General features: G+C 41.5%; 1 protein-coding gene across 1 annotated transcript in view; it reads left to right on the top strand.

Annotated features, from left to right (window-relative positions):
* The window catches only part of ARHGAP22 (Rho GTPase activating protein 22), a 374,146-nt gene that overhangs the window by 129,719 nt on the left and 227,915 nt on the right, over positions 1 to 16,512 (top strand). The gene's annotated exons all lie outside the window — the stretch shown is intronic.

Here is a 16,512-nt window from a genome sequence, read left to right as displayed (position 1 = left end):
GAACCAAGTTCCCCATCTGTCTAATCCTGCTTGCTAAACAGTAGGACGGAGCTATCTCTCCTCATTGCTGCTGTCTCTATGCACGCCAGCGTTAGGTGTGTGTCCTGCTTCTCCTAAACAGACGGTAATAGCACAGATGGGAAAAAGAAGAAAACAAAGAGGGAATGTATTCTGAATGGAGCTGCGGTCACCCCAGAGCCAGGCTGGAAATAAGCACAGATCTGGCTGGAGAGGAAGTCAGTGACAGATTTATTTTTTGCTCGGCACCTTTCTCGTTTGGCCACCAGGTGGCAGCAGCACCCGCATTCACTCTACAGATATAATCTTTACTGTTACTGTTAACCATCACTGTCACACCGGCTATTCGGTGGGATACGTTGTGTCTTGCCTGCAGCCCTATAAACGATAATTGCCTGACGTTCCACAGCCCCTTAACTTTGTTTGCCTCAGTTTCCTCATCTGTAAAACGAGCCGGAGAAGGAAAATGGCAAACCAGTCCAGTATCCATGCCAAGAAAACCCCAAATGGGATCACGAAAGAGTCAGACCCAACTCAACAACAACCACGAATCCCGCGTAGGCAGGCTGCCTCCTGCTAGAGCTATGCTCTCACCCCTCTAAGATTCTGCCTTGGAGGCAACTTGGTGCATCGGGAATAGGACTGGTTCTGCAGTTGGAGGAGGATGTGTTTTCAAATCCCGCCTCTCCTTTTTGCTGCCAGTGTGAACTTGGGCAAGTCACTACCTTCTTAGACAAGTCATTTTTTGCTCTAGCTCTGCTATTTCCTAGCTGTTGGACCTTGGACAAATTATTTCCCCTCTGCAGGCTTCAGTTTCCTCATTTGTAAAATCAGGCGTGGGTTCCATGGGCTCTGAGGTCCCTGCCAGATTTCAGTACATGAGTCTCTGATCCCTCCGCCCATTCTGTTCAATGGCAAAGAGTCCCAATAATCCTTCCCCATGAGGCAAAGACTTTTCCAACAGTTCTTGACAGCCTAGAAAGCCACCAGCTGTAGGACATCAAGTATAGAACTGAGTGTGTGTCGGGGGTGGGAACCTCTTTGACTGCAAAAGGCAGAAATCTCTATTTGCTGCTAGGTGGTGAAGGAGATAAGAGTTCCTGGGCTGGAGTCAGGCTGATTCATCTTCCTGAGTTCAAATCTGCCCTCAGACAATTACTGCTCTGTGATCCTGGATAAGTCACTGAAACCTGTTTTGCCTTAGTTTCCTCATCTATAAGATGAACTGGTGAAGGAAAAATGACAAAAATCCACTCCGGTGTCTTTGCCAAGAAAAGCCCAAATGGACTCAAGAAGAGTCAGACACAACTAAAAACAACTGAACAACAAGATTTGCTTGACACCTTGGGGAATCATATGAGGAGGCCCTGGTGGGTGAGGTGACTTGTCCAAGATGACACAACTATCTAGAGGCAGAGCCAAGTCAGAAGAGCAACTCATCTCGCCTCCCTTTTCTATTTCTCCACCCATGGTGCTCAAATAACAGTATTTTGAGTTGGAAGGAACCATAGAAATTATAGAGGTCAATGCCTTTATAATAATAATAACTAACATTTACAGGGTACTTACTATGTGCTAGGCTAGAGTGCTTGACAATGACCTCATTTTATCCTCACAACAACCCTAGGAAGTAGGGGCTATTATTATCATCCCCATTTAATAGCTGGGGGAAAGGAGACAAACAGAAGCTAAGTGCTTGCCTAGAGTCATTCAGCTAGTAAATCTGGGATCAGGTTTGAACTCTGGTTTTTCTACCTCCAGCCCTCATACTCTATCCATTGGGCTACCTAGCTGTCGAGTTAGGGAATAGCAGAACCAGGGTGATGATAATGACTGACACTTCCATAGTCTCTTTTTCTTGGACTTTAAATATTTTATTTTTAATTTAAATTTTATTTTTATTTACATTTAATGTATTATTAATTATTATAAACTATAATATCATAAAATAATAATTAATAAATATAATATTTAAATATGTATTTAAAATATATTTTTTCTACAATAATTTTAACATACATTTTCTGAAATTATAAAATTCAAATTGTCTTGGTCCCTCTCATCCCTCCCCCTTCCCAGAGATGGTAAGCAGTTTGATCTGGGTTTTACATATATTATCATGGAAAATATCATAGTATCTTTAAGTTTGTAAAATCTTTTACACAAATTCTCTCCTCTGCACTTCATAACAACCTCATAAGCCAGGGAGCATTATCATTATTATGCAGAAAAAGAAATTAAGGTCATGGTCCCAGAGCTATTAAGCATCAAAGGTGGGATTTGAACCCAAGTCTCTTGACTCAGGATCCAGTGCTCTTTCCTTTATATCATACTGCCTATCCAGAGGACTATAGGCTTGGCTCCTAGACAAGCATTTCACTTGAGCTTAAAAAGCGATTTGCTCCACTGGAAAACCATTATCATTATAGCCTGTAAACAGATTTATGAAGACATCTCCTTTGAATTCTCTTTATCCCTCCTCATCAAAAGGCTTGTATTAAACACCTGTCTTTGCACAGCACTAGGCTAGGGCTCGTCTGCCCTCTAAAGGCTTAAGGCTGAAGTTGATAATAATCTATAACCCTTTAAATTCCCTTCACCTCTCCATGAGGGAGGCGGTGATTAGTTCTCTCATCTCTGTTTCCCAGGTGGAGAACTTGAGGCCCAGGAGATTATCCAGGGAATTAGTCAAGCTAAGATCCCTGTTTGTCTAACTACCCGGGCAAAGAAAACGTTTTATTCATCAAGCTTTATTCATGCTAGAAACAATCGTTTTGGGGTTAGATTAATGTAGGAAGGAACAGGCATTCCTTTTGAGCAACTGATGGAACAGGAAATTTAACAGGGATTCACTAACTCAGGGCCTTGACTTGAAGAGCAGAGCTGACTGCGCCACTCCCTTGGTTTCCTCCTGGTAGTTTCCTATGGTTTATAGAAGAATAAGGAACAAACGACTTGTCCCCTGATTGTTACCTGGCTCTCTTCTGTCTCAGTACCTTTATCCAAGTCATCCCCCTTCCTGGAATCTGCTCAGTGCCTGCTTTAACCTTTTTCTTCCTTCAAGGGCCAGATAAAGTGCCATGAAGTCCTTGACAAACCCTCACTCTCTCTGCCCTGGCTAAATTCAATCTTCCCCTAAAATGTCCCTGGAGCATTGTCTTCTCTGCCTTTCTTGTACCTTATTTCTGTACACATCCTCTGTCTACCATATTGGATTAATTGTTCATTCAGGGCAGGCAGCATGGGATCATAGATGCCTGGAAGGGGTTTTAGAGACCATGAAGTCCAATCTCTCATTTTACTGATGATGTATCTTGGGCCCAAAGAGGGGAAGGGACTTCCCCAGGGTCATACAGGTAGTGAATAAGACAGATGAGACTTGAATCTAAATCACAGGATTACAAAACAGTTATTAGAGCACTGGGACTGGAGTCAGGAAGACCTGAGTTCAAATCCAACCTTAGACACTTCCTAGTTCTATGACTCTGGCCAAGTTGCTTAACCTCTGATTGCCTGACAAGGCAGATCCATTAGAGAAGGAAATGGCAAACCACTCCAGTATTCATGCCAAGAAAACCTCATGGATAGCTATGATCCACGGGGTCATGAAGAGTCAGACATGACTGAACAACAACATAGGATTATAGATTTAAAGCTCAGAGGGCATCTAATCCAGCCTCTTCATTTTCCAGATGAGAAACTGAGACATAGAGAATAGAAGTGGTTCTCTCAAGGTCCCGGAGATAGTCAATAGCAAAGAAGGTCCATTGATTACAAATTCCATTCAGTTTGTACTCTACCACATTGCTACCAGGTTACCAAGTCATTTTTCATCTTTGTATCCCCAGGGTTGAGAACATGGTAGGTGCTTAATAAGTGTCTAATGAATTGGAGCCAACTAAAGCAATATTAATACAAATTCCCCTTCCCTTCAAAGTTGCCAGCAGCCATTCTGAAAGCATCAGTTCATTTGTTAGCAAGGTGTCTGCTGATGAGCCCATGACAGATGGACAGGAGACTGGGGTGTGTTTTTCTTGAGGGAAAAGCACAGTTCATTTTCTTTTCTTTTCTGTAAGGCTGGATGTTACTGTCACATCCAGGAGAGATTTTTAAAAATGACCTTTTTTAAAGGGAAGGACAAGTACACTACTGCAAAGATATATATACTTAGATTTATATATGTATATATGTTTACACAGTCAGAAAGCCCCCTGAACCCAATGCCTCACTCAGCATCCAGAACTTTGTGGTCTATGTGTCTGGGATGTAACAAAAGGCAGAGCCCAATGGCCAAAAGATGTTTGAATGGAAATCATTTGAGAGGTAGGAAATAGACAATAAACAGGACTAAAAGAGGCACCAAAAAAACCAAACTCTAAAGTAGGAGTGGGCTGTGCAAGCCAGAGACACTAACAGCCTTCCTCTCCTGAGATCCTGCTCTCATCTCTAAAAGAAGCAGAGAAGGATCTGGAAAAGGAGATTCCAGAAAGTTCTGAGCTGAACTGGAACCTTTCTTTATTGTCTCTTCCTTTGTAGATACCTCCCTGGACTGCATTGGGGGGGGGGGGTACACTACTGACTTCACTCTGCAAAGAAGAGAGAGGACAATTATTCCAATGAAAGTCAGCCAGGAAGTCAATGACTCAGCTGGAGCTAGAGTCCACACCTCAATCATTTTGGCGAAATTACTTCCAGGGCTGATGGTCCAATATAAAAACACGTGCCAGGGGCTGACCTAAGTAACTTACAATTTCCCTAAACTTGTAGTTAATTGAAAAATGACTCCCTCCAATCAGTTCTCAAAATTCGAGCCAAACACAAAAGCTTCTAGAAGCTTGGAAATGTTTATTTTGCTTTTTCTGACCATTATTTTTCTCTTCTTCATCTGGTCTGTCTTGTTCAACTGGAAACTAAAAATCAGGAAATCTAAATGCTGGCAGCAGGGACGGTTATTCTCTTTCATTCTTCCAGGCAAAGTGAGAATAACACACACACACACACACACACACACACACACACACACACACACACACACAGAGTTGCTAGCCTGTTGCCTTCTTTGTGGTGCCATAGCCAGCAGTTATGGTTGTACACACTGAATCACAGATAAGAAGCTAGAAGTCATTTAGTCAACCCCATTTAACAAATGATGAAACTGAGACCCAGGTAAGTTAAATGACTTGTCCAAAGTCACCCAGGAAGTAAAAAAAAAAGGGGGGGGGACATTTGAACTCAGATCTGAAATTCAGCTCTATTTTCTTTCTTTTTTAACTTTTCCCTTCTGTCTTCAGATGCATATCAGTACCAGGAAGAAGAGCAGGGAGGGCTAGACAATGAGAATTAAGTGACTTGCCCAGGATCATATAGCTAGGAAGAGCCTGAAAACAGATTTGAACCCAGGACTTCCTGTCTCCAGTTCCAGTTCTTTATCCACAGAGCCACCTAGCTGCCCCCACCCCCAATTTTCAGGGCATCACAGTGCCTGCCATGAAAATATTGGAATTGAAATGGAGCTCAGGGATTATCCATTCCAGAGGTTACCAATCTTCCTCCCTAAACTACCTTCCCCCACCTTCTACTTTCTTTAATACTTTAGAGGGTAACAACACCCTGCCAGTCCCTCTGGCTCCCCCCTAGGAGTCATCCTATACTCCTTACTCTCTCTCATCCCCATGTCCAATCTGTCATTAAGAACTGTCATTTGTACCTTCACAACATTTCCTGAATACATGTCCTCTCCTCTGTTACTGCCATCACTTAATAAATGTTGACTGAAGGGTATCTAGAATATCTCTAAAACTTTTTTCTCTACTTGAAGACCACTGATAACTCCAAAATCCACATTCCTGTATTTTGTGTAAAATGCCCCTAATTCTCTTGCTTGAAGCAAAGCAAAATGAGCCTAGCTCTTCTCTCACATGAGAGTTTTCCAGATATTTAGAAGTAGAAAGTATGACCCTCTTCACCTCTCTTTTATTCTCCAGCCTAAAAATACTCATTTCCTCCTATCAATATGCATGCATATGGCATGATGTCAAGTTCACTCACCATCTTGGTTGTACTACTCTAAACTTGATATGTTATTGTTGTTTATTCATTTTTAGTCATGCCTGATCCTTTTTGAGTCCTTTTGGGATTTCTTGGCAAAGTTACTACAGTTACTACAGTGATTTGCCATTTTTGTTCCTCCAGCTCATTTTACAGCTTAGGAAACTGAGGCAAATAGGTCTAAATGGTCTAAGGTCTAAATAGGGTCATACAGTTAATGTCTGAGGACGGATTTGAATTCAGGAAGAAGAGTCTTACTGACTCCAGAACTGTGCCATCTAGCCGCTCCTAAGGATTAGATTCTAGAATTATTGAACTTTAGGTTGGTAAGGACCTCGATGTCCATCTAGTCCAATCCTGAAAAGTAATCCCTATTACAACATATCTAAAAAATGGTCCTTCAGTGAGAAAAAAAATCCTTCTGCCTCCAAAGACATACCATTCCACTTTTAGATTCTTCCAATTATTTGTTAATTTGCATGTTATTGTTTCTAGACTTTATTAGTCTAAGACTCTTAAAGTTGTAAATCAAGTAGGATAATTAAATAAGGACTATTAACTTTACATCTAACCTAAAGGTAAATTCCGTGAGTTTTACATTATAAAGAAAATATGAGTCACTGAACATCAGAAGTCTCTGATTTGAGTCATTGAGTGTGTTAAAGAAATCAGAAGAAGAAAAAAGTAAAAAACCCAGTTGGAGAGAGCTGAGTTGAGAAAACAGAAGACTTCAGAAGAAGAGTAATATAATAATAGGGAGAGGGTGTGTCAGTTTCAGCTACTATGTTGAGTGTTGTTGACTGGTCAGTGAAAGACTGAAGCTCATTGGAACACAGCTGAGTCCAGTTACTGCCCGTTAACACCATACACAGTTTGTGGAGAGATTAAACCTCTCAGAAGGCTATTTTTGCTACCTGATCTTTCCTCTCCCTAGTTTGAGAGCATTGGGGTTGGGGGAAGGAGGAAAGATAGGTTTTGCAGTTGCACCTAGAAACTTGAATCTGACTGAACAATCCAGCATCCTCTCGAATGTGGAGCTGACTAGGCTTGCCTGTATTGTCCAGAGGGAAAACTGGAGGAACTATGTAGGTCTCTTAAAAGAGAACTGCTTGTCATTCTAATAATGTCCCCCTTTAAATGTGGTGAACTGTGAATTTTAAAAGTCTGTCATTGTTTTATCAGATCAAGAGCATAAAAGAAGCAGATTTGCCCAGTGAAAGAATGGTAAGAACCTAAAGGGGTTAGCAGAGAATCAGAATCTGGAGTTTTTCATGGAATTTCATGAATTTCATTCAATTATTCATGAAGAGACCAAGAACATCCAGTCCCATGGTCTTGAGTTGTGAGTGACCCCAAGCCCATGAGTTGTCATCCCTCTCCCATAAGTTTCCATAAATTTGTGCCAATATCCCCCATGGTTTATACATTGGTGGAAAAGTTTTACTCAGGCTTTTGCGTGAATTGTGATACATTAAATATTCCTCTACTTGCTTTGTGAGTAACTGTCAAGGTATGATTTGCTATATCATTAAATAAAAGTTTTATGTTAGAGAGCTAATAGTGCCATCGTTGTGACTGACTTTTTATGTAGGTGGGAATCATACCAGTGGGGTCTCAGGAGATAAATAGGACGAGTATAGTCTTTGCTTTTCTTACTGACACACAAATCAAGATTATTTCTAGGACCCTAGAAGAGTTTCAGACGTGATTGTGTGGCAGTGGTCTTTTTTATGAGAAGCTAGCCTTATCAGTGTCATGGCATAGAGGTATGAGGGAGCCAACCCAGAAGAGGGAGAATGGTGATCCATGAGAGGCATCACACAGTCTTGTCCATGGTAGGCATGATGTGACGGGGGCAACACAGGCATTTAACTTACAGGGACCCGTCATGGTGCTTAAGACCTGTGTATAATTAAGACTGAGTATGCTCTTACCAAAGGAGCAGTACATATTTCCACAAAGCCAGCTCAGAAGGCAAAGATTATATAAATAGGCTGCACCCTTGGAAATCAGACTATGAGGGACCCTCCATAGGCAACTAGGCAAAAGCCCAATTTTCCTCCATAATTGACTTCCAGGCTAGAACTTTTTACTACTTAAAAATAAAGTCAAGATTATTTCATCTCTCTGGCTCTATTTTCATAACTGTGTAAGGCAACCTGCCAAGAGTATCCAGGACAAATCCAAACACAAGAGCCCCCCAAGCCAATTACCTGACACTTCCTGTATCTGTTGGAAGCCTAGGACGCCAAGGACCTTGGAAATTGGTCTCATTCTTCATGAAGAATGAAAAGTCTACATTAATGAGCAAAAAAGACTGGGAGATGTTAGGAGCTTCCACCCTTTCTACCTTACTCTAAATCACAATGAACTTCTGTGTTTCAGTAATACTGTCCTTTCCTTCTCCTCAACCTGCCTTGTTTCAGAAAACAGGGGCATTGGGGGAGGAGAAAGGATAGAGGGATTGGTAAAATAACTAAATTGGGCACAAGCTGGCTGACTTCAATGGTGTAAGGCCACATTAAGTGCAAGAAAAATGTTAACCAAGAATTTCTCCCCAGGGATTTCCCTTGTGTTTCTCTGTGGGAATTCAGAGTTCCAGACACATTCCTCCTTTGAACAGTATCCATTGTGGTTAAGGGTCCGTCTCTTATGTTGATGAACAAACTGGTCTTTGACATGGTCATGTATCTTGAGGTTTCTGCTTTGGGGCTCTGTGCCTCGGTTGACACGCACTGATAACCATTGTGAACATTAAGGGGGCCTCATACTGAGGCTTACACTGGCAAGGTAAAGGATGGCATTTGAGAGCATATTCCCTGCCCAGTTTCGAGAACCCAGCTGCCCATACATACATTATAGTAAACAGCAGGAAGAAGGGGTCTTTTATTCTGAGTTTTGAATCTCTTTAGGTTGGAGGATTATGCATTTTGAAAAGAATTCAGACCTTTGGGAAGTGGAGATTCATTTTCCCCAAGTAAAGCAATTTAAGGGGGAAAATAGTCCAAGATGCTTCGAAAATATTTCAAAACAATACACACCCTATTCAAAACTACAGGGATTAAATTCTTTTTAATGCCATCAAGTAAATCCTCTCTGTCATGTTGCTTTCTTGCAATGGGACTGATGCTTATGTTTTTAGCTAACTACATTACTAAATTGTCCAAATAGAGGCTGCCTCTGAATATGTCCCATGACTATAATGAGATAGCTTTAAAAATAATATATATGAGAACATAAATCATATGTTTAAAGTTGAAAGGGACATTAGGTTCTATATAGTCCACTCTTCTCATTTTATTATTTTTTTTTCTTTAAAAAACCCTTACCTTCCATCTTGGAGTCAATACTGTATATTGGCTCCAAGGCAGAAGAGTGGTAAGGACTAGGCAATGGGGGTCAAGTGACTTGCCCAGGGTCACACAGCTAGGAAGTATCTGAGGCCAGATTTGAACCTAGGACCTCCTATCTCTAAGCCTGGCTCTCAATCCACTGAACTATCCAGCTGCCCCTTAATCTTCTCATTTTATAAATAAGAAAAGTGACAGCTAGAAAGATTGAGAGGTTAGTCTAGAGGTGACCCAGGTAAAAAGTCTCACATGTGGGAAAGCCTTGATAGTTAAGTAAAAGAGATACTAAAGAGACAAGATACTTGAGTCAGGGAAACCAACTATTGCCATAGTCTAGATAGGAGGTGATGAAGGTCTACACCAGGGTAGTAGTGGTGTCAGAAGTGAGAAGGAGGCATACAAAAGAAGTTTTATGAAGTTAAAATTGACAGGTCTTAGTAATAAATAGATTGGATACAGAGGGTAAGAAATAGTGAGAAGCCAAGGATAGTACTTAGTTTGTAAGCCTGGGTGATCGGAAAGATGATGGTTTCTTTGACAGTGATAGAGAGTTCTAAAAAGGGGGATTATTTGGGGGGAAAGACAATGAGTTCAGTTTTGATTGAATTTAAAATAGTTACTGGACATCCAGTTTAAGTTATCTAATAGTTGTTCTATAAAATCTGATAAGCAGGTTGATTTCAGGAAAAGCTGGAAAGATCTACATGAACTGATGCAGAGTGAAATAAGCAGAACCAAGAGAACACAGTCCACAGTACCAGCAATATGGTGGCATGATCATCCGTGAAAGACTTAGCTCCTCTCAGTAATACAAGCATCTGGGACTATTCTAAAGGACTTCTGACAAAGAATGCTATCCACCTCCAGAGAAAGAACTGTTGGAGTGAGACACAGATCAAAACACACTAATTTCCACATTATTATATTTATGATTTTATTGGGGGGTTTTGGTTTTATTTGAGTGTTCTCTTACAACAATGACCAACATGGAAATATGTTTTGCAAGGGAATACATATCCAGAATCCAGATTAAATTATTTGCCATCCCTGAGAGGGGAAAAAGGAAGAGAGGGAGGGAAACAGTTTAGATATTACAATTTAAGAAAATGTATGAGTGTGGCCAGTATTCAGACCAATAGTGTATATAAGTTTATATAGATATCCCATCCTTTTGCCTAATTATTGTCTAGAAGTGGGGCTCTTAAAGACTGTGCTTAAAGTGTCCTGGCAGGCTCTATCAAGCTTGAAAGTCTGATGATGCATGGCAGTTTGGGTGTCTAAAGGCCAAGTTCACCACTGGGTTGACCCCAAGGGGATGAATTTTCTGCCATAGCAACTGTGGAAGTTTGTCAGCTTAGTTATAGAAGGATTGCAATTGGTTTTGGTGGAAGACCCAACCACACTAAATGAAATGATAGCTCCTCAAAGTGTCTGAGTGTGACAGGAGATTTCTTCCACAAAGTCATGTTTTGGAAGGCATCCTTCCTGACATGCGCAAAAGACTGAGTCAGAGTAAATTAGAATTCATATATAATTGAATTTTATGAGTTTCCTGGAAAAGGCACATGTTATAGAACTTTTGAAGATGTTTGATAAAAAGAATCAACACAGAACCTAGAAATTCTGTAAAAATAATAGATTATGCTACATTTATATATCTTCTATGTGCTCTATTCTGAATACAAAATCCAGAAATTATAATTATGTTTTTCATTACTTCCTTAAACCAAAACATACCCTTTGCTTTATAATTTAAAATTATATCTTGTCAAACTTTATTTCTCCACCCCCCAACCATTTTCATCTGCATTTCTAAAGTAGATAAAAGTACTGGAGCTCTGAATCTATAAGCATTGCCATTATTATCACCATTATCATCATTTTCATCTGGCATGTCATACTTAAAGGTGTTGGGGGTGAGGATAAGGGAACAGATCTGACATTCTGTAATTCTTTCATTTAAGGAGCAGATTAAATAATGAAGGTGGTTATCATCTGATAATAGTCTGCATAAGATAAGAATCTGCTTCTATTCATTCCATGAGATGCACCTGTAAATATTTCATTGCACAGGAAGGCAGCTCTTTTTTATTTTTAAAGAATCTCAGTGGCTAGAGAGCCAGGTATAGAGACAAGGGATTCTGGATTCAAATTAGGCTTTAGATACTTCTTAGCTATATGACCATGAGTAAATCACTTAACCCCCATTTCCTAGCACTTACTACTCTTCAGTTTTGGAATCAATACACAGTTCTGATTCTAAGATGGAAGATAAGGGTTTGAAAATGAGAGAGAGAGAGAGAGAGAGAGAGAGAGAGACAGAGAGAGAGACAGAGAGACAGAGAGAGAGACAGAGAGACAGAGACAGACAGACAGACACACAGACAGAGACAGAGACAGAGAGAGAGAGAGAGAGAGAGAGAGAGAGAGAGAGAGAGAGAGAGAGAGAGAGAGAGAGAGAGAGAGATACAGAAACCAGATTCAATGCTCCTGAATCTAATTTTTGCCATTAGTTCTTCTGCTTCTTAGGGATTTGTATAACACTTAAAAGGGCAGGGAAATGGGGGCAGCTGGGTAGCTCAGTGGATTAAGAGCCAGTCCTAGAGACGGGAGGTCCTAGGTTCAAATCTGGCCTCAGCCACTTCCTAGCTGTGTGACCCTGGGCAAATCACTTAACCCCCATTGCCTAGCCCTTACCACTCTTCTGCCTTGGAGCCAATACACAGTATTGACTCCAAGATGGAAGGTAAGGGTTTAAAAAAAAAAAGGGCAGGGAAATCCTGAAGTAATTCCATTGCAGCTGGGGAGATCAGAAAGTATTCCTCAGTTTTAGAGGTAAAACTCATAATTTTGCCATCTGGGGAAAGTAACACAAAACCTACCCTCAAGTTAGTTTGTTAAGATAAAATCAATTGTGGAGCAGTGAGGTGAGGCTCTGCACTATAAGGGTCCAGGAGAGAGGGCATCTGAATTTTACTACACCAAGACAAAACCGCAATCTCCCCAACCCTAGTTAGAGATGTAGGCAACCCCTGTGGCCAGAACTGATGAGTTGGGTGAGGAACAGTACACCTGCAGATAGGCAGAAGAAGAGGAAAGAGAACACTCTGATGGGAGGAATACAAGACTTGTTATCAGCCTCATCAGTAAAGACTTCCTTCTTGTCAGATTACAGTTTAGCCAGATGAGGCTGTCTCTTCTGTGGTAGTCCATAGCTGCTAAGATTCAGGAGGTACAGAGTGGAGATCACCATAGTATGGTAGTGAGTCCCAGAATGCTGAATGCTGAATTCACATTTGCCAAATGGGTGAATTAATCAATAAACAAATGGGAAACACCACATTAAATCATAATGGAACCCGATCCTTTCATCTCACTCCACAGACTTGTTATCATTCCAAAAACCTTCCCAGAATCTCAGAATCCCAGAGCTAGGAGGAACTTCATAGGCTATCTAATTTAATTCATACTTGAACAGAAATCCCTTCTCCACCAAACATGGCAGGTAGACATCTGGCCATTGTTTGAAGATCTCTAGTGAGGAAGAACCCCCTCTGCCTTCCTAGTAACCCATTTTGCTCTTGGAAGCTCTAATGGTTAGGAAATTGTTGGGGGGTTGTTTTTTTTTGTTTTTTTGGGTTTTTTTTTTTTTTTGCTTTTCCTGTTTCTTTGCAGCTTCCATCACTGAACACAGTTCTGCCCCTAAGGCTAAAGGGAACAAATCTAATCCCTCTTCCATAAGGCAACCCTTCAAATACTTGAAGGCACCTACCCTACCCCACCTCAATTCTCTCTGCTCACACTAAAAATCCCCAATCTCTTCAACTGCCCCTCACCTGGCATGATCCCAAGATCCTAAACCTGGAAGGGCCGGTAGAGAGTGAATGTAGGGAAGTGTGTCCAAGGGCTTATGTCAAAGCCAACAATGATAATAAGATGGATGACCAGGTCTGGAGACTGAGTTTCAGGTTGTCACTAACAACTTGAAATTTGTAAATGAGTAAAACTTGTAAAAGTTTATAGGGGCAGCTAGGTAGCTTATTGGATAGAGAGCCAGGGCTGGAGACAGGAAGTCCTGGGTTCAAATTTGACTTCAGACACTTTCTAGCTGGGTGACCCTGGGCAAATCACTTAACCCCCATTGCCTAGCCCTTACTGCTCTTCTGCCTTGTAACCCATACTTACTATTGATCCTAAGATAGAAGGTAAAGGTTTAACGGGGAAAAAGAGGTCATAGCCCTCTTATTCCTCCTCTAAGAGCAGAAACCCTAGACAGTAGGTTGGAGAAGCAGAGACTGGAGACACAGACAAGAGTCTGGGAAGCCAAATTCATAGGAGAAGTGAGAACCATACTTAGACAAAGGCCAGGGTCTAGCAGAAAGGAGGGGAAAGGGAGCCAAGAAGAGCACTTTGAATGCTCCCTGGTTAATTTTTAGGATAAAGGTTATGCCCTTTAAAACTTTTGACCTCATACAATGTTACCTTTTTTCTTATATTATGGCATTTCAATTCCTCTCTCTTTTTTTTATACCCTTACCTTCCATCTTGGAATCAATACTGTGTATTGGTTCCAAGGCAGAAGAATGGTAAGGGCTAGGCAATGGGGGTCAAGTGACTTGCCCAGGGTCACACAGCTGGGAAGTGTCTGAGGCCAGCTTTGAACCTAGGACCTCCTGTCTCTAGGCCTGGCTCTCAATCCACTGAGCCACCCAACTGCCCCCTCAATTCCTCTCTTAGCCATCTTTTGGTCTGTACTAGTCAGTGGTATTTTTAAGATTCAGTGAGGGGGGAAACAGTGGTGAAATCTATTTCATTGCTTTTGGATATTGTGATATTTTCTGAAGTTTAGCTCTAGGCAATCTGCTTTAAAACACACATCCAGAATATCAGTAAGATTGTCAGAAATTGTATCTGAGAGGCACACTTACCCTCGTTACTTGAACCAGACCCTTAATCGTTGAATGGCTTCAACTGAGATTGTTTTTTTCTTTCATAAAACTTGGCAGCTTTCCAAAGGGCTTGAAAGCTGATGCTGTGAATGGCACAATATGGATTTTACTTAGTAATAATAGACTCAAGACAGGCAACATAATAGAGTAGGAAGAGAACTGGGTTTGAACTCATCAGATCTGCTTTTGAATTCTAGCTTTGCCACTTACTGTCCTTTTGGGGATGATTTCCCCTCTAGACCTCCTAGTTTCTTCTCCGTAAAAGGGTAAGGTTGGACTATGTGATCAGTCACTGGGACCCTTTCCAAGTCTTAATCCTCTGAACCTGATTCCCAAACAAGGTCTTAATGATTCCACAACACCAGAGTCATTTTATAAACATAAAAAGCAACCACTTGATCCCCCATCAGATATTTGTTGACCCTCTAGAACAAGTTGAAGGAAATGCAAAAGTACCTGCCTTCGGGAGGCTTACAATCCAATTTAGGAAAACAACACATAGAAGATCAGCTAATATTTTTAACCCTAACTATAATCTCATTGGTATAAGGAACTGATAATAGGGAAAGCTTCTTCTTTCAGTATAGGTTGAGCATCCTCTTTTCCTCTGCAACCTGTAGACTTGGGCAAGTTGGGTGAGACAGTTAATGTGTGTCAGAGGCAGGACTTGAATTGCCCATTCTGAGGCTAATTCCTTATCCTCTATACTTAAGCAGCAGGGGTGGGAAGAGATGAGAATTTCATACAGGAAAGATAAAAACAAGTAAATTCATAGGGGTGGAGAGCACATAAAAATTATTTGGAGAACTGTGAAGAGACCCTAAGTCATTAAGTCCATGGGGGGGGGGGGGGAAGGAGGCTGGAGAATAATAAAAGCCAGTGTTGTCTACTGTGATGTGGTTCCCAAAGAGTCAGATCCTGTGATCTTGGGTCTCAGGACAACTCCCAGGGGAAATGAAGTAGGTAGGTGGGGAAGGGGAATATGTAGGGGAGCTCTTAGTGTCAATGCCTTGGCATCAGTTGATGGACACCTCTAAAATTTCTGGGCCCTTTAATGCCAACTTTGGGGAAGGTAGCAAGCCACCCCCCCCAAACACTGTATATCACACAGTAGAACCAACTTGTAGCAGCTCAAGGTTCCTAGAAGCTAGAGCTCTATCTCACAGTAATCCAGGTTCTGTCCAGGGCACTGACATGAGAAGGAGCTTTCTTGGAAACTTGACAGTCATACCCATACCTCAGTCCTCTGCCAGCATGACTGCTCCCAGGTTGCCACCTATCGTGTAGCATTGCCAGGGCATCCTGTTTCTGCAGACTGAGACAAGATACTGTACTTTAGTCAGATTATCTTCTGTGTCACAACCACCCTTCATTCCCAACTCCTCAACTGAATTTGCCTCAGATGTAAGGATTCCTAGTTTGCTGAAAGCTGGAATGCATTGGAAGGAAGGAAGGAAGGAAGGAAGGAAGGAAGGAAGGAAGGAAGGAAGGAAGGAAGGAAGGAAGGAAGGAAGGAAGGAAGGAAGGAAGGAAGAAAGGAAGGAAGGAAGGAAGGAAGGAAGGAAGGAAGGAAGGAAGGAAGGAAGGAAGGAAGGAAGGAAGGAAGGAAGGAAGGAAGGAAGGAAGGAAGGAAGGAAGGAAGGAAGGAAGGAAGGGAGGGAGGGAGGGAGGAAGGGAGGGAGGGAGGGAGGAAGGGAGGGAAGGAGGGAGGAAGGGAGGGAGGGAGGAAAGAATAAAAGAGAGAGGGAGGGAAGGGAGAGAGGAAAGACTTATTTAGCTTCTATGTTTATTCCTTCTCCTAGCACTCAATCCTATCCTTCCTCCCTCTCCCAAAACAGAAGGGAAGGAAGGGGTTTGAGGGCTCACTGTAGAATGGCTGGGTCTTGTATGGAAGGAATGGATGGGTATTTTGGTTTCAGAGCACTGGGTTTTTCTGTTTTTATCCCTTTGGCTACTTTTCTTGTTCTTGTTTGTAATCTGTTGCCTCTGTACATTCTGTGAAGGAGCCTGTTCCTATTTGCACCAAGCTCCTGTTTATAATAAACTTATGGTTTTGGTGGGAAAAATGCTTAGCTTTGTGCTAAGCATTTTACACAACAAATCTGGAACACGGGTGTTATTATTATGTTCATTTTATCTTGCCATTT

Source organism: Monodelphis domestica, chromosome 1 (assembly GCF_027887165.1).
Source record: "Monodelphis domestica isolate mMonDom1 chromosome 1, mMonDom1.pri, whole genome shotgun sequence".
Classification (NCBI taxonomy): domain Eukaryota; kingdom Metazoa; phylum Chordata; class Mammalia; order Didelphimorphia; family Didelphidae; genus Monodelphis; species Monodelphis domestica.
This window is presented reverse-complemented; position numbering and strand designations above follow the sequence as displayed.